This window comes from Rhinatrema bivittatum, chromosome 6 (genome assembly GCF_901001135.1).
Source record: "Rhinatrema bivittatum chromosome 6, aRhiBiv1.1, whole genome shotgun sequence".
Taxonomy (NCBI): domain Eukaryota; kingdom Metazoa; phylum Chordata; class Amphibia; order Gymnophiona; family Rhinatrematidae; genus Rhinatrema; species Rhinatrema bivittatum.
The window spans coordinates 348833881-348856872 of NC_042620.1; the positions used below are offsets into that span (position 1 = coordinate 348833881).

A 22992-nucleotide genomic window follows, 5' to 3' on the forward strand; every position below is an offset into this window, starting at 1 on the left:
CCAAACCTTTTTTGAACCCAGCTACACTAACTGCACTAACCACATCCTCTGGCAACAAATTCCAGAGATTTATTGTGCGTTGAGTGAAAAAGAATTTTCTCCGATTAGTCTTAAATGTGCTACTTGCTAACTTCATGGAATGCCCCCTAGTCCTTCTATTATTCGAAAGTGTAAATAACCGAGTCACATCTACTCGTTCAAGACCTCTCATGATCTTAAAGACCTCTATGATATCCCCCCTCAGCCGTCTCTTCTCCAAGCTGAACAGCCCTAACCTCTTCAGCCTTTCCTCATAGGGGAGCTGTTCCATCCCCTTTATCATTTTGGTTGCCCTTCTCTGTACCTTCTCCATTGCAACTATATCTTTTTTGAGATACGGCGACCAGAATTGTACACAGTATTCAAGGTGTGGTCTCACCATGGAGCGATATAGAGGCATTATGACATTTTCCGTTTTATTAACCATTCCCTTCCTAATAATTCCTAACATTTTATTTGCTTTTTTGACTGCTGCAGCACACTGAGCTGACGATTTCAATGTATTATCTACTATGACGCCTAGATCTCTTTCTTGGGTGGTAGCTCCTAATATGGAACCTAACATCGTGTAACTACAGCTAGGGTTATTTTTCCCTATATGCAACACCTTGCACTTGTCCACATTAAATTTCATCTGCCATTTGGATGCCCAATCTTCCAGTCTTGCAAGGTCCTCCTGTAATGTATCACAGTCTGCTTGTGATTTAACTACTCTGAATAATTTTGTATCATCCGCAAATTTGATAACGTCACTCATCGTATTCCTTTCCAGATCATTGATATATATATTGAAAAGCACCGGTCCAAGTACAGATCCCTGAGGCACTCCACTGTTTACCCTTTTCCACTGAGAAAATTGACCATTTAGTCCTACTCTCTGTTTCCTGTCTTTTAACCAGTTTGTAATCCACGAAAGGACATCGCCTCCTATCCCATGACTTTTTAGTTTTCGTAGAAGCCTCTCATGAGGGACTTTGTCAAACGCCTTCTGAAAATCCAAATACACTACATCTACCGGTTCACCTTTATCCACATGTTTATTAACCCCTTCAAAAAAATGAAGCAGGTTTGTTAGGCAAGACTTCCCTTGGGTAAATCCATGTTGACTGTGTCCCATTAAATCATGTCTTTCTATATGCTCTACAATTTTGACTCTAGATTGATTATGTCGGTTAAGTGCGGTAGTACCAGTTCCCAGAGCAAAGCTCCATCAAGGGAGATACTCCATTTATTTTCTGGTCCCCAAAAAGGAGGGCTCATTTCAGCCAATACTCGATTTAAAGAAGGTCAATGCAAAACTCAGGTACTACGATTCAGGATGGAAGCCCTCAGGTTGGTCATAGCAGCTGTACACAAAGGAGAATTTCTGGTTTCCTTGGATCTCATGGCGCCTTATCTACATATTCCCATCCATCAGGACTCTCAGCGTTTTCTCCGCTTCATGATTCTGGGTCAACATTTTCAGTTTCAGGCTCTTCCGTTTGGTCTTGCCACGGCTCCGAAGACTTTCACCAAGGTGATGGTGATGGTGGCAGCTTTCCTTCAAAAGGAGGGTGTTCTGGTTTACCCATATTTGGACGATTGGTGGATCAGAGCCAAGTCAGAGTCTCTGTTGCAAGTTGGTTCACAGAGTTCTCAAAGTCCTACAGTCCCTAGGTTGGGTAGTGAATCACAAGTCGGCTATCCCCAACAAAAACTTTGGAGTATTTAGGAGCTTGGTTCGATACTCTTATAGGCTGAGTCTTTCTCTCTCAAGATTGAATCTTGAAACTTCAGGCCCAGATCTGCCGGTTTTTGCGGTTGCAGGTACCCAAGGTCTAGGACTACTTATGCTGGAGTTTGTTCCCTGGGCGTCTTCCCATATGAGACCACTACAGACGGCATTGTTGTTCCGCTGGAAGCTAGTATCGGAAGAATATCATACCCGCTTATCTCTCAAGGGTTTGCCGAGAAACAGTCTGTCATGGTGGCTTCAGACTGAGTCCACTGTGATCGGCTTTGTCCTCTGGCACAAATCTTCCTTAGTTTGCAGGAGGAGGAGGAGGAGGGGTTCCCCCCCCCCCCCCAAAAAAAACCAAATTCCACGCCCCGCGCCGTTACCTGCTGGCCCGGCCGCGGTGCCTTCGGGGGCTGTTCGGGTGCGGGTGGCCCCAGTCAGTCCGGATCCCGATCCCACTTCAGATCTAGCGAGCACCCTTCCGCCCCTGGAAGGGCACGATCCCAGGGTTCTCCGCATGCTGCAGCGGGAGGAGTTGGAGCCCCTCATCCCCTTTGTCCTCCAGGAATTGGGATTGGAGGGGCCCCCTGCGGATACCTTTACGGCCTCCCTGCCTAAGAATATGGACCCGGTCCTGGCGGGACTCAGGGCTCCGGCAAGCGTTTTCCCGTTTCATCCTATGCACAAGTTGCTGCTCTTGCGGGAATAGGAGGCCCCCGAAGTGGGACTCTGGGTGGGGCGGGCTATGGTTTAGCTCTACCCCCTCCCGGAGGAATGTTTAGATATGTTGAAGATTCCCACTGTGGACTCCTAGGTCTCTGCGGTCACCAAGCACACCACTATCCGTTGGTGGGATTGACGGCTCTGAAGGACGGACAGGACCTCAAGCTCGAGGCCCATATGAAACGTATTTTTGAAGTCCTGGTGCTGGGGGTCCGGGCGACTATCTGCAACAGTTTCATGCTACGGGCAGGTTTCAGGTGGGTTCAACAATTACTCGGCACCCAGGACCTCCCGTCTGCAGAGGCGGAGGAGGCTGAATGTCTGGAAACCGTCATCGCATATAGGGCTGATGCGCTCTACGACCTCCAGCGTGTCCAGGCGAAGGCGATGGTCTCGGTGGTATCTGCTTGTCGGCTCCTCTGGCTGCGCAATTGGTCAGCCGACCCGTCCTCCAAGGCCCGGCTGGTCATGTTGCCTTTCAAGGTAAGTTGCTTTTTGGAGTGGACCTTGAGAAGCTTATTGACTCCTTGGGGGAAAAACAAGGTTCATAAGCTCCTGGAGGACCGGCCGAAGCACTTTCGTTCCTATCCCCCACTCTCGTCCTCGTCTCCGGGGACAGAGGAGGTTTCTGCCACGCGGGCAAGGTGGCTCCTCTAGGGGTTATGCTTCTCGGCCTCAGTCTTGGTCTCTACCCTTTCGCGGGCGTCGTTCCTTTCGTGAGGGACAGTCTCAGCGTCCCTCCTTCAACACTGCTACACAATGAAGTTCAGTCAGCCCATACCTCTGTTCCTTTTCTGGGCGGTCGCCTCTCCCTGTCTTTCGAGGAATGGGTCAAGATCACGTCGGACCAGTGGGTCCTTGACATTGTCTGAGACGGTTATGCCTTTGACCTTGTTCACGACCTACCGGATCTCTTCGTCTTTTCCCCAGGTGGTCATCTCAAGCGGGAAGCGGTAAAAGCAAACCCTCGTCAGGCTACTGGACCTGGGCGCAGTATTCTGTTTACTTCATGGTCCTCATCGGCCCATTTTCAACCCCAAGAAGGTCAACCGGGCCCTCCAGGGTCCACATTTTCGCATAGAAACTTTGTGAGCGGTCATTGCGGCGGTTCGCCCCGGACAGTTCCTCGCCTCGCTCAATTTGACAGAGGCGTACTTCCATATTCCGATTCACCGCGCTTACCAGAAGCATCTTCGCTTCATGTCCTCAACCGGGATTTCCAGTTTCGTGCCCTATCTTTTGGCCTCGTGACCGCACAATGTTCCTTCACCAAGGTCATGGTGGTGGTGGTGGCGGCCCTTATCTATGACTGGCTTGTTCAGGCCAAGTCGGAGGCTCTTTGCAGACAGGCGGTGGATCGGGTATTAGCTCTCCTTGCGTCTCTCTGATGGATAGTAAATTCTCCAAGAGCAGGCTTCAGCCCTCCCAGGTCTAGAGTTCCTGGGAGCCCACTTCGAGTTTTGCGTAGGAAAAGTTTTTTTCTGCCCTGTGCGCAGGCCCTCAAGTTGATCGACCAGGTTCGGAATCTGCTCTCGCTCCCTCTTCCAATGGCCTGTGATTACCTACAGGTCCTAGGGTCCATGGCTTCCCCATTGACCTAGTTCCCTGGGTCTTTGCCCATATGCGACCGTTAGACAGCTTTGCTATCCCATTGACAAACGGGGGTTGGAACAGTTTCACATAGTCCTCCGTCATTTGGACTGTACTGTCACCACTTTACAGTGGTGGTTTTCGCTCTCTCATCTTTTCAGGGAAATGCCTCTTCGCTCTCCACAGTGGACATTAGTAACCACAGACGCCAGCCTCTCGTGCTGGGGTGCGGTCTGCCTGTCTCAGTCCACTCAGGGGTTCTGGTCGCCGATTCAGACATGCTGGCACATCAATCGCCTGGAGGCCCGGGCGGTGCGTTTGGCTCTGCAGGAGTTTCTGCACCTGATACGCGACAAAGCGTCAGGGGGGCACCCGCAGCCGCTTGGTGACCCTAGAAGCCAGTTGGCTCCTTGTCTGGGCGGAACGACATTTGGAGTGCCTGGCGGCCTCTCACGTTGCGGGCAAGGAGAATGTTCAGGCCGACTTTCTCAGTCGTCGAGTGCGAACTCCCGGACGTAGCCATGGATCTGACTGTCGACAGGTGGGGTCCCCCCCACCTGGACCTCATGGCAACCTTACGCAATGCCAAGGCCACTCGTTTCTTCAACTGCCGGAGGGAGCGTGGCTCGGAGGGCATGGATGCACGGCGGAGATCCTTCTGTACTTGTTCCCTCCGTGGCCTCTGGTGGAAAAAGTTCTCAGGTGAATAGAACTCAACCAAAGGATGGACCTCTTCGGCTGGGCCATCTTCTTAGTCTACTTCAGCAGGGGCCCGTATTTTTCGACCGGGCCGATCGCCTTTGTCTAGCGCCCTGGTTTTTGAACAGCGATGCCTGAGGCGTAAGGGCTATAGGGAGGAGGTTATCTCCACCCTGCTGTGAGCCCGGAAGCAGTCGACTTCTCTAGCTTATGTACGCGTTTGGAAGGTCTTGATATTGTTTGTGAGGAGTCTGGTGTCTCAGCGCACCCCGCGCTGATCTCGTTGGTTCTTTCCTTTCTGCAGAAGGGTCTCGCCAAGGGTTTTTCCTTCAGTTCCTTGCGCGTGCAAGTTTCCGCTCTTGGCTCTCTCCTAGGACGGATCGAGGGTCATCCCCTAGTGGGCCACCAGAACATGGTTCGGTTCCTGAAGGGAGTCAAACACCTGTGTCCACCCGCTCACAATACTTACCCGTCATGGAGTCTTAATTTAGTTCTCCGGGCCCCCTGTGCTGCCCTGTTCGAACCTCTCCGTTGGGCTACGGTAAAGGATCTCACCCTCCAGGCAGTTTTCCTTGTTTCTATTTCCTCCGCTTGGTGAGTTTCCGAGATTCAAGCGTGGTCCTGTCGGGAACCTTTATTACGCTTCTCTGATTCCGGTGTATCCCTCAAGACGGTGCCTTCTTCCTTGCCGATGGTTGTTTCCACCTTCCGTGTCAATCAGTCGGTAGAGCTCCCAGCGTTCTCTCCAGAGGAGATTGCAGGTACCGCCGGCAGCGATCTTCGCAAACTGGATGCCAAACGAGTTCTACTCGGGTATCTCCAAGTCACCAATGACTTTCGGGTCTCGGACCACCTCTTTGGTCGCTGGAGTGCTCCCAATCGGGGCAAACTGGCTTCTAAGACCACTATTGCGCGGTGGTTGAAGGAGGCCATTTCCTCAGCCTCTCTACCAAGGTCGGGCGGTTCCGGAGGGCCTAAAGACTCATTCGTTACGTTCTCAAGCTACTTTCTGGGTGGAGAGTCAATCGGTCTCCACGCACGGGTTTTGCAGGGCGTCACCTGGACGTCCCTTCATACTTTTGCTCGATACTACCTGCTGGATGTACAGGCTCCAGTTTTTTGGCTCTTTTGGGCGGCAAGTGCTTCGAGCGGGACTGTCTCGGTCCCACCCAGGATAGGGAAGCTTTGGTACATCCCACTGTCTGGACTGATCCGGGTACGTACAGGGAAAGGAAAATTAGTTCTTACCTGTTAATTTTCGTTCTTGTAGAACCACGGATCAGTCCAGACGCCCTTCCCTTTTTGTCTCTTTTCTGTCCTCTTGAAGCTTGTTCTTGCAGATTCACAGATTTTGATACTTCATTCTTTGCAAGAATACTGAGCAATTACACCGGAAGCCTTGGTTGTTCAAATACCAAGTATATGCAAGAGAGGTTAGTCATACCATGTTTCTTACATTGTTCTTCAGTTGCTCCATTGAGCTTTATGGTTACTTGCTTGAGCCTAGTCTTGTTTTGTTGTTTTCTGCTTTGACAATGGTTATACTGAAGGGTTACAGGATAGGCTCTGTCCTCATATAGGATATCCATTCACTTTTAGTCTGTCTCCACCTGCTGGAAAGGAGGCTCAACCCACTGTCTGGACTGATCCGTGGTACTACAGGAACAAAAATTAATAGGTAAGAACTAATTTTCCTGTCCAAGGCAGAGCTTGCAAGCGCACTGCCAGACCAGCCCCATTCGCGAAAACCGCAGGAACAGCAGCCATTTTGTCGGCAGATACCAAGTCTGTTTCCTTACCAGAGGGGAGAAGGGATTTGGAATTTCTTCTCCCCCCTCCCCCCCCCCCCCCAATTTAAGCCTCATGGGTCCTTCTGATGTGGTCCCTGACCCCCTGGACGAGGTACCTCCGCTGGATCCTCCTACACCTCCCCCTCAGATTCCAGACCCTGATCTGGGTGCCAATGCTCTCGCTCAAAACCCACCGGTCGAGGGGGATGACCTTACACCTGTTCCAGCGGGAGGAGCTGGACCCACTTCTACCTTCTTGTTTTGGCCGAGCTGGGCATAGATGTCCCTCCGGAGGAAACACAGACTACCTCGGGTTTTAGTAACGTAGACCCTGTCCTGGCTTGTTTGAGAGCCCCTCCGCATACCTTTCCTTTTCATCCTGTGCTAATGCAATTACTACTCCGAGAGTGGGAAGCTCCTGAATCCGGCTTATGGGTTGGCAGAGCAGTGGACAAGCTCTATCCCCTCCCGAACCAGTGCCTAGAGATGCTCAAGGTACCTAAGGTGGATGCTTCAGTATCCACTGTAATAAAGAGAACCGCCATCCCGGTGGTCGAAGCGACGGCCTTGAAGGACCTTCAGGATCGTAAGTTGGAGGTACATCTCAAAAGGATTTTTGAAGTCTTAGCTCTTCGGCATTCAGGCGACAGTCTGTAGCAGTCTCATGCAGCGGACAAGCCTCAGGTGGGTTCAACAACTACTCAGCACCCAGGACCTCCCGTCTGCAGAGGCAAAAGAGGCGGAGCGGCTGGAAGCCATGGTTGCATATGGGGCTGATGCCCTCTATGATCTTCTCAGGGTGCAGGCCAGAGCCATGGTTTCAGCAGTGTTGGCCAGACGACTCCTCTGGCTGCGGAATTGTGCAGCAGACTCCTCTTCTAAATCGCAGTTGGGCACTCTCCCTTTTAAGGGTTAGTTGCTTTTTGGGGAGGACCTGCAACAGCTTATTATATCTTTGGGCAACAACAAGATTCATAAGCTGCCTGAGGATCACCCTAAACAGTCCCAAGTCTTTTTTTTTTTTTTTCCTTCGCGCTCTTGTTTTCGGGGGCAGCGCAGGTACAACAAGCCGCGGGGGGCCTCCCAAAGAAATACCTCCACTAGATCTCAATCATGGTCTCATTCCTTTCGTGGATGACGTCCATTCCGGGATGGTTGCCCTCAAGGTTGGCCACGAAGTCCTCCCAATGAGATGCGGCCAGGCCATTCCTCCGTTCCAACTTAGGTGGACGTCTGTCTTTATTTCACGAGGAATGGGTCAAAATTACTTCGGATCAGTGGGTCCTCGAGGTAATCGAAAGAGGCTACGCTTTAGAATTTGCTCGGGATCTCCCGGACTGCTATTTAATCTCTCCCTGCGGGAGTCAGAAGCGTCCAGCAGTGTGCCAGACTCTCGACAGGCTTCTAGAGCTTGATGCCACAGTCCCGGTCCCCCTAGAGGAACAGGGATCCGGCCAGTATTCTATCTACTTTGTCCCCAAAAAGGAAGGTTCCTTTCGACCAATCCTAGACCTCAAGAGTCAACAAGGCGCTCAAGGTTCCCCATTTTCGGATGGAGACCCTGAGGGCGGTCATAGCGGTGGTTTGCTCAGGCGAATTCCTTGCTTCTCTCGACTTGATGGAGGCCTACCTTCACATCCTGATCCGCAGGAACACCAGAAATATCTTCGTTTCAACATCCTGGGGCGGCACTACCAGTTTCGGGCGCTCTCATTTGGTCTCGCCACTGCTCCTCGCACATTCACCAAAGTCATGGTGGTAGTGGCGCCTTCCTACGCTGGGAGGGAGTCCTAGACCATCCTTACCTGGACGACTGGCTCAGTCAGGCGAAATCTGAGTATCTCTGTGCAATAGCAGTCAACAGGGTCTTGTCGGTCCTCACCTCTCTCAGGTGGATAGTCAACTTCTCCAAGAGCAACCTCCAGCCCTCTCAGGTCCTGGAATTCCTAGGAGCATGCTTCAACACCCACGTGGGAAATGCTTTACTGCCTGTGCGCTCAAGCTCATGGATCAAGTACAACATCTGTTAGTCCCAGGCCGTGGGCACAGAGAGATATCTCCAGATCCTGGGCTCTATGGCTTCAACTATAGATTTGGTTCCTTGGGCTTTTGCGCATATGCGTCCTTTAATGAAAGCTTTGCTATCCCGCTGGAAACTGGTCTCTGAGAAGTTTCAAACACCTCTACCGCTCTCCGATGCTACCATCGCCAGCATGCAGTGGTGGCTCTCGCTCGCCCACCTGTTGAAGAGGATGCCCCTGAAGACACCCGAGTGGATCATTGTCATGACGGATGCCAGCCTCTCTGGCTGGGGAGCGGTGTGTCAGCATCAGGCTACCCAGGGACAATGGTCCCCGGTCCAGTCCCAGTGGCACATCAATAGTCTGGAGGCCCGAGCGGTCCATCTGGCACTCAAGGCCTTCCTACCCATGGTCTGTTGCAAAGCTGTGTGAGTCCTCTCCGAAAATGCCACCACAGCAGCTTACATCAATCGCCAGGGGGGCACCAGAAGTCGTCTGGTGGCCCTGGAAGCCAGCAAGCTGCTCTCCTGGGCGGAGCGCCATCTGGATCGACTGGCAGCCTCCCACATTGTGGGGAAGGTGAACATTCAAGCCGACTTCTTCATGCGTCAACATCTAGACCCCGGAGAGTGGGAGTTGTCCGAAGAGGCGATTGATCTTTTCGTACGCAAGTGGGGAGCTCCCCACTTAGACCTGACGGCCACCCTGAGGAATGCGAAGGCTCCCAGATTCTTCATTCGCAGAAGGGAGCACTGCTCGGAAGAGGTGGATGCCCTAGTTCTACCTTGGCCTCGCAACATCCTCCTTTACGTGTTCCCACCCTGGCCTCTGGTGGAAAAGGTACTAAGAAGGATAGAACTTCACATGGGGCCGGTCATTCTCGTGGCGCCAGAATGGCCCCGGAGACCATGGTTCGCAGATCTGGTGAACCTCGCGTCGGATGGTCCTCTTTGCCTCGGTCACCTACCAAACCTCCTTCGACAAGGTCCTGTATTTTTCGATCAGGGGATCGCTTTTGTTTAGCAGCCTGGCTTTTGAGCGGCAGCGACTGAGGAAGAAGGGTTATAAGGATTTTGATTTTAAGTTATGGCCCTACTCGGGCCTTTTTTACTCTATTTACTTCCAAGCTGTAAAGCCTCCAAGTTTATAGTCCTTGTTCAATGTAACTTTCTTGCTCTCTTTCTGATTATAACTTATTGTTCCGTTTTTTGTTACAAGTTTCTATCCCTCGTTCGATGTAAACCGATCTGATATGGTATTCAACCATGAAGCTCGGTATAGAAAAATGTGAAATAAATAAATAAATAAATAAGGAGGAAGTTATATCCACTCTGTTGCGGGCATGTAAAACTTCTACCTCTCTCGCTTACATCCGGGTATGGAGAGTGTTTGAGAATATGTGTGCCGACTCTGGAGTACCGGCACGCAAGACCCTGGTGTCCCAGGTCCTCTCCTTCCTACAGAATGGCCTCTCCAAAGGTTTGTCTTTTAATTCCTTGTGGGTACAGGTTTCAGCTCTTGGTTTCCTCTTAGGGCGGGTCGATGGTTACAAGGTGGCGGCTCATCCAGATGTCATTCGATTCCTCAAAGAGGCCAAGCATTTGAACCTGCCATCCGGGCTTCTTGTCCGTCGTGGAGCCTTAATTTGGTACTTCGGGTTTTTTGCGAGGCGCCCTTCGAACCCCTCCGGCAGGCCATGCTTAAGGATCTGACTCTCAAGACAGTATTTCTAGTCTCTATTTGCTCGTCCAGGAGAGTGTTCAAGCTCCAAGCCTTGTCTTGTAGGGAGCCTTTTCTTCGTTTTTCTGATTCAGGTGTTTCCCTTAAAAAAAAAAAAAAAAGGACCATCCTTCTTACCAAAGGTCGTGTCCTCCTTTCACGTAAATCAGTCAGTGGAGCTCCCTGCTTTTTCTCCAGATGACATTGCGAGCACGCCTGGCAGTGACCTACGGCGTCTGGATGTAAAAAGAGTACTACTGCCATACTTACAGGTTACAATCGAGTTTCGTGACTTTGTCTTATGGAGCGGCCCAAATAAGGGAAACAAGGCTTCTAAAGCTGCCATCACTCGATGGCTAAAGGAGATGATTGCGTCGGCATATATTTGTCGGGGCCGGACGGTTCCAGAAGGCTTAAAGGCCCATTCTTTGCGTTCACAGGCTACCTCCTGGGCGGAGAGCAAGTTGGTCTCTCTGCAAGAGATATACAGAGCAGCTACTTGGAAATCTGTACATACCTTTGCTCGTCATTATCGCCTCGATGTACAGGCGCCAGTTTTTGGTTCCTTTGGCAGACAGGTACTTTGAGCGGGACTGTCTCGGTCCCACCCTACTTAGGGAAGCTTTGGTACGTCCCACTGTCTGGACTGATTCGGGCACGTATGGGGAAAGGAAAATTGGTTATTACCTGCTAATCTTTGTTTCTGTAGTACCACGAATCAGCCCAGACACCTGCCCTGGCTGCGTTCTGATTCTTATACGACCGCTTGTAGCGATGCTCATTCACAGGTTTTGGGAGTGTCTACTACTTTTCTCAATGCACAAGCATCTCAGACATTTAAGGCACCGGAAGTATATTCTATATATATATATATATATATATATATGTAAGAGCATTTAAATTTCAAATTCCAATTTGGATGTTTCAGGTTTTACTTGTTTGATTTTTCTCTAGTTAAGATTAGTTTTACATTTCTCTGCCTTAACGTTTATACTGAAGGAACACAGGGAGCACTGTCCTGATATAGGATACCCTTGGAGTTTTTCTCTGTCTCCATCTGCTGGACAGGAGGCTCAACCCACTGACTGGACTGATCCTCGGTACTACAGAAATGAAAATTAGCAGGTAAGAACCAATTTTCCTGTATTCACACCTGTACCTTGTTTCATTATAATTAGTGTCTGTATAGTCTGACTTTCTTAGCTCTTTAGAAACCCTTGTGCATTTCATCTAGGGCTACACTGGTAACTGAAGCATGGGAAAGCAAAAACTGTCAAAGGATCTGTGATCAAAAACAGTAACTATAAATCAGGAAGAGGATATAAAAAAATCCAGAGATTTGAAAATGCCAATCGGTACTGTCTATTCTGATTAAGAAATGGAAAATTATGGGTTCTGTTAATACAATTCCAAGCCATGGTCAGGTAGACCAGGAATGATTCCAGATAAAACTGCCAGCAAAATCTGTTGGGATGCAAAGAAAAACCCACAAGCAACTTCTGCTGAAATGGTGTATGTTTCATTATGCACACTAAGGTACTTGAACAAAAATAAGCTGCATGGTAAGAGTTGCCAGAAAAAAGCAATTGCACCAGTGCTATAAAACAACCTACTTACAACATGCCAAATAGAACCTAGAGAAGCCTCAAAACTCTTGGAACAAAATTTGAGACCAAAATTGAACTTTATGGTCACAACCATAAATGCTATGAAGAGAAGCATGGAGGTGGATCTCCATGATTTGGCGGCGTGACCTATAACAGCACAGGGAATTTAGCCAAAATTGATAGCAGGATGAATGTAGCATCTTATCAGACAATATTGGAGAACTTGCATTCCCTGTACGTACCTGGATCAGTCCAGACACCTGGGTTTTGCCTCCCCTCCAGCAGATGGAGACAGAAGTTTTCTCAAACCATCCCTGCCTCATATACCAAGGTGCCACCCACAGTCCCTCAGTCTTACTCTGTCTCCAGCAGATGGTGGAGGTGCAAAACCCAGTCTCTTCTGATCCTTGATTGAAACTTTTGGTAGTGTAGGATTTAGTCAGGATCTTGATTGTATTTTGGTGTGCTATCTCTTTAAGTTAAAAAAAAAAAAAAAAAATCAGAGCACAAGTCCCTCGTCAGCGGTTCTGGGAGCCTCCCAGGGGGTTGTAAGGTCCTGAGGGGACCATTCCCCCTGGTCGAGGCCGCTGCTAAGGGTTGAGGATGCTGCAGCAGAAAAACATGAAGGCTCTGGAGTGGCCATTAAGTCTCCTGACCTCAATATCATTGAGCTACTTTGGGGAGAACTCAAACATGCTAGACAACCAAAATTTACAGGATTTGAAGGCTTTTTTGCCAAGCGGAATGCTTTTACCACATGAGAAAATGGCCTCATCCACATCACAAAGGACTGCAAGGCATCATTGATGCAAAATGGACAATATATGATCTAAGGGCATGCAAACTTTTGAGCAAGACAGTTTTAATTCCTTTATTGCTGTGGTTTAATGAGTTAGCTATTCTGAGAAACATAATAGCTTATTCCTGAACATACCCAGATCAGTCCAGACCAGTGGGTTGTGCATTTCTACCAGCAGATGGAGTCAGAGAACAATTAGAACTTTGGGCACTGCTACATAACGAGAGTGCCACCTGCAGTCCCTCAGTATTTCTCTGACTCCTGCAGTCTGTTAGTTACCTTTTTTTTTTTTTTTTTTATTAGGGAAAGGTTTTTTCCTAGGATAGTTTTTAGTTAGTAATGTAGCTTCCTGAGGTGTTAGGCACCTTCGTGGGCCATCCCTCAGTTGAAGCCGGGCGTCCGGGGGGTTGGATACCCCTGCCTGAGTCTCACCCGCATCGGTGCCAGTGTCTCAATATCCAGGGGCTCCTTGTTTTCTCGAGCACTGAGGAGGCTCCTCTCACTCCTTCCCTCAGACTCTAACTCTGTAAGGGTAAAGTTTTCTTCAAAAAAAAAAAATCAGAAAAAGCAAGGAAGAAGCCTTTCAAGGTTAGGAGTTCATTTGGGGGATGGGCCGTGATGTTTCATCAGCAGGCCAGCTGGAGTGGTGAGCTTAACCCTGCGGGTCCTCATGACGGCCCAGCACTCCGGGTAGGTCGGCTTGGGGGGTAGGCCTTCACGCGCATGTGAGGCCTCTTTTTTAAAAATTTTTTTATTTTTGCGCCTGCAGCTCTCCTCACAGCAATTTTGCACCTGCGGGGATTTTTTTCTGTTTTTAGCTCCTGCAGTCGCGCAAAGGTTTTCTGGCTGGCTGACCGCGTTGCTGCTCGTTTTTCTCAATGGCACCCCGGACCTGCCGCGCATGTGGGGCATCAGGGCAGGCCATAAATGCTGGTTCCCCTTGTTCTGCCTGTTCTTCAGGGCAGGAGGGAACTTCCTCGGTGGGAGCCCCAAGCAGGCAAGGGCTCCGGTCCTCCTCGGCGGGGCAGGGACCTCGCGGCAGCTGCCGAGGGAGGTCCCTCCCGTTCTTTCTCCAGTGGGCCAAATTCCTGTGTTTGGGGATGACCCATGCAGGGGTGGTGGGGTGGTGTTGATTCAGGGGAGTTTTGCCCTGAGTTTGTGCTCCTGCTGCATCAGGCATTCCTGGCTAGGAAACAGGAGATTCTGAAGAGAGCAGTGCAGCCGGACCCTTTGACAGAACCTCCACCAAAGCGGATACTCATGGGGTCCCCGAACCACCATCACCCTACAGGGGCTCACCAAGGGGCTCAAGGTGTGGATAGGTTGCTGGCGCCACTCGGGGATCCCTCAGACCTTGGGACAGATCAGGATCCAGGACTCACCCAGGATATGGGTGATGTGATACAGGACGACCCAGAACAAGATGACCTCCCACCCTCGGAAGGTGCTTGTTTAAGCGAGAGGAGCTTCAACCTCTCATCCCCCAGAGCTTGGAGGTCCTGAGGATCAAAGTTTCACAGGGGGAATCAGACAGCGAAGGTGTCAGCCAGTCCTGGATGGGATTCGGGATCAGACTTACTTCCCATTACCTAAGAAGGTCTGCAAGCTAGTGACCTGGGAGTGGGACTCGCTGGATGTGGATTTAAAAGTGGGAAGAGCCATGGTGAAACTTTACCCGCTATCACAGGATGTTTTTGATCTTCTAAAGATATTGAAGGTGGATGCGGCGGTTTCTGCCGTGACTAAGAAGACCACCATTTCTGTGGCCGGGGCCGCTGTGCTGAAGGACATTCAGGACTGCAAACTGGCGATTCATCTGAAGTGAGTCTTTGAGGTCTCAGCGCTGAGTCTCAGGGCGGCGAATTACGCCAGCCTCATGCAGAGAGCCTGTCTTTGCTGGGTTCAGGAGGCAGCCGCAACCCCCAGTCCCGACGGCGGGGGACCCTTGCAAGCCACGCGTTTGGAGGCAGGAGTTGCCTTTGTCGTGGACTCGTATGAATTGATTAGGACCTCGGCGCGTAGTATGGTGTCTGCGGTTACGCCTCATAGACTGCTCTGGTTGTGTAATTGGTCAGCAGACTTATCTTTCAAGTCTCAACTTTGTAACCTCCCCTTTAAGGGCAAGCTTCTCTTCGGGGAGGATATCGACCAGTTGGTGAAATTGCTGGGGGAGTCCAAGGGCAACCGATTGCCAGAGGATAGGAAACCTTCAGGGAAGGTTTCCCCCCCGCGGGCTCGTTTTTGGGATTCTTGCAGATTTCACAGTGGTAGGTCTTCAGCTCCTTCGAGGTCCAGGCCGGGCTCGGGACGTCACCAGTCCTTTTTGTGGAGGATGGAGCCCAGGCAGAGAATCCATGAGCCAGGGTGCTGATCGTGGAAAACCTACCCAGTGAAGCCAGGGGCACCCATTCCGTCATAGAAGCTGTCTGAGGCAGATTGTCTCGTTTTCGCTCCCGGTGCGGAAGGCCTTGGTGGAGTCTAGTGTTGCTTCGCGGGTCAACCACGAGGCAGTACAACGGCTGCTCGATCTTCTGACCATTGTTCCAGTTCCTCTGGCGGAACAGGGCAAGGATTGGTATTCGGTCTACTTTGTGGTTCCCAAAAAAAGGCACTTTTTGTCGCATTCTGGATCTGCAGAAGGTGAACAGGTGTTTGTGAGTTCCCGTTTTCGCATGGAGACGAGAACTGTGGACGTGGTACGCAGAGGAGAGTTTCTCGCGTCATTAGACCTCACTGAGGTGTATCTCGACATCCCGATTCTCCGGGCTCACCAGCGGTTCCTCTGCTTCAAGGTGATGTGCCAACTTTTCCAGTTTCAAGCTCTTCCTTTCGGCCTGGCGACAGCGCCACTTACTTTCACCAAGGTCTTGGCGGCGTTCCTGCGCAAGGAGGGAGTCCTTGTTCACCTATTTCTCGATGACTGGCTAATCCAAGCAAAGTCTCAGGAGGACTGCGTAAGATCCGTTCAGAGGGTGACACTCACCTTGCAGTCGCTAGAGGAAGAATCCGACGGTTTGACTTCACTTATAGGTTCTGGGATCGATGGCCTCCACCTTGGATTTGGTCCCGAGGGCGTTTGCTCAATTGTGTCCATTGCAGCGTGCGCTGTTACCGCGGTGGAGTCCCGTGTCGAACAGTTCCATATACCGTTACCTCTCCTTCTAGAGTCCAGAGTCTGTCTATCATAGTGGCTTTCACGCAGCAACCTGGAACAGGGAGTAGACTTAGACCCTCCGAATTAGGTGGTTATCTTCACAGATGCCAGTCTATCCAGATGGGGTGCAGTCTGCCTCAACAAAACAGCCCAAGGGCTTTGGTCTCCAACGGAGAAATCCTGGTCCATCAACTGCCTCGAGACAAGGGCTGTCCAGTTGGCCCTCCGAGCATTTCTTCCTCTGGTGAAGGACACAATGGTTAGAGTGTTCTCAGACAACACAACGGTAGCTTACATCAACCAGCAAGGCGGGACACAGAGTCTCGTGGTGGCATTGGAGGCGAGGCTATTGTTCGCTTGGGCGGAGCGCCATCTCAAAGGAATCGCCGCATCTCATATCGCGGGCATGGAAAATGTACAGGCGGACTTCCTCAGCAGGCAACAGCTCAATCCGGGAGAGTGGGAGTTAGCTCCCGAAGCATGGAACCTCATTTGTGCCAGGTGGGGCATGCCTCAGTTGGATCTGGCAACTCGAACCAATGCAAAGACGGAGCACTTATTTAGCTGTCGTAGAGAAATAGGCTCGGTAGGACTGGACCCTCTAGTACAGTGGTTCTCAACCTTTTTCCCATCGTGACACACCTGACAGGCCACGCTCACATGTGTGATGCACTGCCCATTACAGTTCACGGCAGAAATAAAAAGTAAAGGTCCGGTAATTATTTTTATTGTTTAAAATGACACAAGGAAAAGATACATATTCTGTCTGAACAGAAATTGCATAAATAGTAAACATCCCACACCAAAACAGCACCAATTTCCAGCACTTAAACAGTAGCCACCTTACCTAAGAAAAGGCAACACTGAAATATTACACCAGGCCTTAAGACACCAATACATCTCCTATTAGGAAAACGGACCAAGTCAGGCTGCTATAGAGCCCTACACAGAAGCTACACGCCAGCAGAAAACCTCACCTAAATCACATGTGCTGACCCTCACCTAACAAAGAATAAAGAGACCAAAACGCATAACTAGAAGCATGCAGAAAAAACTGAATTGGAAACTGCAAGAAGCCAGAGTCTCTGTATGCAGTGTAATAAAGGAAAAAAGAAACATCACCCATCCTTATAAAACAAATCAAGACATATAAAATCTGTAGCAGTAAAACCATACTAAGAAAAAGAACAGATTATTTCGAAACAGCTGATGAGTAGAATATCCAATAATTAAAAACTCATATAAAAAATTTCTAGATACCAATAAAATATTTCAAAATAGCACACACAAAGACCCAGTAATGAAAAATAATGATACAAAAATGTTTTGCTCTGTATACCTGAGAACGTTTGATATCCAGGTGCCCTGAAATTGTTTTGAATTAGCAGGAGGAAGGATGGTTTGCTTTTAACTTTCTCCTTTCTCTCTCACACACTGCCTCTCAATCGCTCACATATATACATGCTTTTTCTCTCTCACTTATATAGGCTCTTAATTACACATTTACACACATGCTGTCTATCTTTTCACGCTTACACATACAGGCTTTCAATCACACACATAGATGCTGTCTTTTTCTCACACACAGGTTCTCATTCACATGCTTACAAACATACTCTCTCTCTCTTTCTCTCATTTACACACAGGCTCTCAATCACATACTCACATGCTCCCTCACCTAAACCAGCTCTCAATCACACACAGACACACATGCTCTCTCTCTTACTTATACACACACAGGCTCTTAATCATACATACACATGATCTCTCTCACACACAAAGGATCTCAATCATACACACATACTCTTTCACACAAACAGGTTTTCAATCACAAACTTACACATACAGGTTCCCAATCGTAAACTTACATTCATGCTCTCTCTCTCACAGGCAGGCTCTCTAATCACAGACATACTCTTTCACATATACAGGCTGTCAATCACACACATACATGCTATCTCACTCACACACACAGGATCTCAACACACATGCTTGCTCATTCACTCTCTCTCCCTCGCCGCCCCCCCCGGAACTAGCAGCAGCCTCCTCCCAATCCTAACCTTCATTTTCAGCCCTCGCGGAGGAGGAGTCCCATCGGCCACGGGGGTTGACGCTCTTCTTCATTTTCCTCCGAGCCGCGCTGCACATTTTTCAGACCGCGCCTCTCTTCTGTTCTTCGGTCCGATTCTGACCACACTAGCATGGTCTCTTCTTCCCGCGCACGCACCTGATGCTCACCACTTTCTCTTCTGGGCCGCGGGGGGGGGGGGGGGGGCGGCGGGAAGAAGAGACCATGCCGATGCCGCTGACTCCAGCTGTCCTGCCGCATTCCGCCCGGGCTGTCAGCATTTTAAACCCGGGCGGAGGAGGACCGGGGAGCAGCTGGGTGAGCGGGGGACCGGGAAGTGTGGCGACACACCTGCATGTTCTTGGCGACACACTGGTGTGTCGCGACACACCAGTTGAGAACCACTGCTCTAGTATGTCCGTGGCCCATGGGCATTCTTCTTCTCTATGCCTTTCCTCCCTGGCCTCTCATCGGTCGGCCTCTACGACGCATAGAGCGGCATCCAGGCATTGTAGTGTTGGTGGCTCAAGTGGCTGCGCCGCCTGTGGTTCGCGGACATGGTACGATTAGCCTTGGAAGGTCCTCTACAGCGGGCAAATCTTCCGCATCTACTCCGTCAGGAGCCCATATTTTCGGATCGAGAAGATCACTTCTCTCTCGCGGCCTGGCTTTCATGCCGTGGTGATTGAGGGGATATTCCGAGCAGGTCATTTCCATTCTTCTTCAGGCACGTTGGCCTTCTACTTCTATGGCCTATGTTAGGGTCTGGAAGTTATTTGAGGCATGGTGCCGCCAGCGCTTCTTGGATCCTTTGTCAACGGAGATTCCCCAGGTGTTGGACTTCCTGCAACAGGGGTTGGCCAAAGGTTTAGCTTTCAACTCTTAGGGTTCAGATGACTACCTTAGGTGCCTTAAGGGGCACAGTTCACGGTCGGTCGCTGGCAGTGCATCCAGACATTTCGCGTTTTCTCAAAGGAGTAAAGCATTTACATTTTCCCGTACGCCCATTATGTCCGGACTGGAGTTTGAACCTGGTGCTTTCGGTGTTTTGTGGAGCCCCCTTTGAGCCTTTATGGAGGGCTCCCATTAAGGATTTGATCTTGAAGACCGTTTTCCTTGTAACCATTTGTTCTGCTCGACACATTTCAGAGTTACAGGCTTTGTCGTGTCGAGATCCCTTTCTTAGGATTTACGATGATAGTTTTACTGGACACGGTTCCTTCCTTCGTGCCCAAGGTGATCTCTGTTTTTCATGTCAATCAGGCGGTGGAACTACCAGGATTTCCGAACTGGTTCAGGGATTCTCCTCAGGAGAGGGTACTTCATCTTTTGGATGTGCGTCGCATTTCTTTTGTGCTATTTGGAGGTTATTAATGACTTACGGCGTTTGGACCATTTGTTTCTTGTTTGGGAGTCCTAAGAAGGGTGACAAGGCTTCGAAGGTGACTATATTACGCTGGATTAAGGAGGCTGTCGCTGCGGCTTATGTTGCCCACGGGCGTCAGGTGCCCGTGGGACTGAGAGCTCATTCCACTAGAGCCCAGGCTACCTCCTGGGCTGAGTGTCAGCTTCTGTCGCCTCAGGAAATCTGCAGAGTGGCTGTTTGGTCCTCCATTCACACGTTCACCAAGCATTATCTTTGGATATGAGGGCACAAGATGAAGCGTCCTTTGGAGAGGTTGTACTGCGAGCGGAGCTTTTAGATTCCTGCCCAGTGTAGAGTAGCTTGGGTACATCCCATTGGTCTGGACTGATCTGGGTATGTTCAGGAAAGGAAAATTGGTTCTTACCTGCTAACGTTCGTTCCTGTAATACCACAGATCAGTCCAGAGACCCATCCCCCTTTTCAGATTCTGAAAGACTACCTTGAGAGGTGATATTTCCTGAAGAAACAATTTGGTCTTTTTGCAAATGCTCTGGGAGGGGCAAGTGGTCTAGTGGTTTTTTTGTTTTATCTGTTCCGGGCGAGAGATTGGTGGTTAAGTTTTGGGTTCCAACCCCCTTTGCCTTTTTAAGTAAAGTTTGGTTGTTTAGGCTTGGGTACAGGTCAATACTGAGGGACTGCAGGTGGCACGCTCGTTATGTAGCAGTGCCCAAAGTTCTAATTGTTCTCTATCTGACTCCAACTGCTGGTAGGAATGCACAACCCACTGGTCTGGACTGATCTTTGGTATTACAGGAACAAAAATTAGCAGGTAAGAACCAATTTTCCTATTTGAAACATTTAAAAAAAGACCTGTTTGATCATTCATGTTTCTTAATGCTTACAACTTCTGCTAGGAGTATGTAAAATTAAGATCACAACTGTATGTCCTTAGATTATTTCCGAGTCAATCCTTTTTTACCCTCATCACATGACACCACCTAGAACCTCTTTTCTGAGGTCTGCTTCCTGTGCATTGATATCTTGGAAATTTTAAATGTTATAGCACCCCTTTTTCCTCCATTTCATCTAGCATATGTTTAGTTCTTACAGGACAAGCAGGATGGTAGTCCTCACATATGGGTGACATCATCGGAATGGACGGATTTTCAACCTTCTACCTCTATAGCTATTCAAAAGATCATAAGCAAACAAAAAATATCCAACTCTCCTCTAAATCCTTGCTCAGGCACCCTACTCAAAAATATTGCTGAAAGGTATTCCGAGCACTTGTGCTTGATAATCAATCAATCCTTAAAATCAGGGAAATTCTCAGATCTTCTAAAACAGACTTCAGTCTTGCCTATTCTAAAGAGCAAATCTTCCTCATTCATGGATTTTTCCAGTTTGAGACCTATTGCTTCATTATGCTCTTTAGCAAAAATTTTGGAATCAGTGGTTTTATATCAACTCAAAGATTATCTATCTGAGTTTGATATATTAAATCCGAACCAGCATGGATTCAGAAAAGGACACTCTATGGAGACCCTTTTGTTATCCTCTTTCAATACTTTCCTTAGAGGATTTGATTCCTATACTGATTATATTGTGATCTTTTTAGATATTTCAGCACCGTTTGATATGCTGGATCACAAAATATTGATGTCTGTCCTTCAACATATAGGTATAAATTCTACCGTTTTGGAGTGGTTTGGGAGTTTTCTTTCCAATCGTATTTGTCAAGTCAATATTGGCTCTTGTTCTTCTCAAAGTTACTCAATCAACAGGTGTTCCACAAGGATCTTCATTGTCCCCAATTTTATTTAACATTTATCTTTTGCCTTTGTGTCATATCCTGTCCTCTTTGAATGTCCAATTCAAACTTTATGCAGACGACATCCAATTGTTTATTCCATACAAATCCTCTTGGTCGGAGACATTTTCCTTGATCCAGTTATATATTAGTACAATTGAACAATGGATGGCCCATAATCGTTTAAAACTAAATAAAAAGAAAACAAATCCTATATCTCAGCTTTATATCAAATTCCAATAACGCTCCTCCTGCTAGTATAAATGTAGGTAAAGATATGATACATATTACCAAGCTAGCACGAAACCTAGGTGTCTGGATTGATACCAACCTATCTTTAGCGCAACATATCTCCAAAACCGTAAAAAATTCATTTTTCAAATTGCATGTATTAAAACGTTTGTCCTCTATTCTTTCATGGTTACCGATCAGTATTGCAAACACTGATTTTTTTTCTGGTTTAGATTACTGTAACGGCTTATATATAGGATTGCCTGAAACCGCTATTAGACCTTTACAACTGATTCAGAATTCAGCAGCTAGACTTCTTACAGGTACCCCTCTAAAACAACATATTTCCCAAGTTTTACAAAAATTACACTGGTTACTAGTCAAATATAGAATCCTGTACAAAATTATTACGTTAATGCATTCCTTGTTAAACAGCACATATTCTATCTGGCTGTGCTCTACGTTGTCCTGTGAGAAAGCAAAATGTTGCTTTCCTGTAACAGGTGTTCTCACAGGACAGCAGGATGTTAGTCCTCACGAAACCCACCCGCTGCCCTGTGGTGTTGGGTTCGTAACGTTTTATTATTTTATTTTTCGGCACTGCCTGTAGCTATCAAATAAGACTGAAGGGGGACCCCTCCTGGCTGCAGGGTTAGTGCCATGCTGGGCATGCCCAGTAGGGGCCAGTCAAAGTTCTGGAAACTTTGACAGAAGTTTTCCGTGATTGGGCTCCATCCTGATGATGTCACCCATATGTGAGGACTAAGATATGTCCCTCTATCTTCATAATGAGCACTGACTATTTTAATAGTTACCTTCTACCCTCTCAATCTGGTTTGAAGCTTAAATTCCAATTAGGAAATCCATGAAATAGGTTAGGGGTGATCAGCTTCCTTCCTCCAGAGCATAAACAAGTCTAGTTTTCAGGATATCCATAATGAATGTGCATGTATTGCCACTATGGTTTGCAACTCCATCATGTATAATTATGGATATCCTGAAAAACCAGAGCTGTTGGAGGCTCTGGATGATGGGATTTGGCCATCCCTGCAAGGAAACAAGAGAAACAGCTATAGAAACAAGCACACTGCTTTCACTAATTTCCCATAATATCTGCTGTCTCTGCTTTTAATTCTGTAGCCAGCTGCTTTATTTCTTTTGTGCTAATGATAGTGGCTGGGGCTACTCCTCTGAGGATAAGCAAGATGCCAATCCTCATATGGTTGACATCTGATAGAGCCAGACAGAAAACTTAATGTAAAGTTTCTAGAACTTTTACTGAGCCTCACTAAACATGCCCATAGCATTCAGTATACTTCGTGGAGTCACTTCATCTATTTTTTTTTCCAGGAGCTCCATGGTTGGGATTTGAGCCTCTGCTAAACTTTGACTAGTGCTTTTTGTACTGTTTTTCTTACCTCACTGGCCCATGGGGTCTTGCAGTCTTCCTGTAATGGTTCTTAGGTAAGTTGTTTTGTTTTTTTTGGTGTGTTTGCAAAGTTTTACTGCATTTATCCTGGGCAGTGGCGCTATTGCTGCTCATCAGTGACAGCTGCTATAGGTTGATTTTGCTTTTTTTTTTTTTACTGCCATGGCTTCAGGGTTCCAGCATACCCTTGACATGAGGACTGTATTACAGGTCCTTGTAGTTGTGTGTCC

At 48.5% G+C, this 22992-nt stretch overlaps 1 protein-coding gene across 6 annotated transcripts in view; it reads left to right on the forward strand.

The window, feature by feature from the left end:
• The window catches only part of LOC115094584 (collagen alpha-2(IV) chain-like), an 89042-nt gene that overhangs the window by 24031 nt on the left and 42019 nt on the right, over positions 1 to 22992 (forward strand). For 3 of the 6 annotated variants that reach the window (XM_029607792.1, XM_029607796.1, XM_029607795.1), the window contains exon 2: positions 22684 to 22797. The exons of 2 other annotated variants lie outside the window; for them this stretch is intronic. The gene's annotated coding sequence lies outside the window, so the exon portion shown is untranslated. Of the gene's footprint in view, positions 1 to 21566; positions 21657 to 22683; positions 22798 to 22992 lie in introns of all 6 variants that reach the window. One more of the 6 variants, XM_029607793.1, reaches the window with a different exon arrangement.